We start from the raw sequence: 341 nt of genomic DNA, 5'->3' as shown, positions 1-341 counted from the left end.
ACTAACCCAATTTTTATCCATATCTCCCTTATTAAGGCCTGTTACCTACTATTATTCTCCTTCAGGTTATTTCTTTTCCTTTACCTCACTGTTTCCTTACCCTTGTCCTGGTTCCTGCAGTTATGTCTGTTTGCACACTTATTTATCAAACTCTGATCCTAGGATCCACATACGAGAGAGAACATATGTCGATTTTTTTTTCTGAGATTGTGTTAACTCACTTAGTATAACAGTTTCTAGTTCCATCCGTTTACCTGCAAAGTTCATGATTTCATCTTTCTTTAGTGCCGAGTAAAACTCCATCGTATACATGAACCACATTTTCATTATCCACTTGTCAA

This window comes from Nannospalax galili, unplaced genomic scaffold (assembly GCF_000622305.1).
Source record: "Nannospalax galili isolate Female #2095 unplaced genomic scaffold, S.galili_v1.0 scaffold113, whole genome shotgun sequence".
NCBI classification, from domain to species: domain Eukaryota; kingdom Metazoa; phylum Chordata; class Mammalia; order Rodentia; family Spalacidae; genus Nannospalax; species Nannospalax galili.
This window is presented reverse-complemented; position numbering follows the sequence as displayed.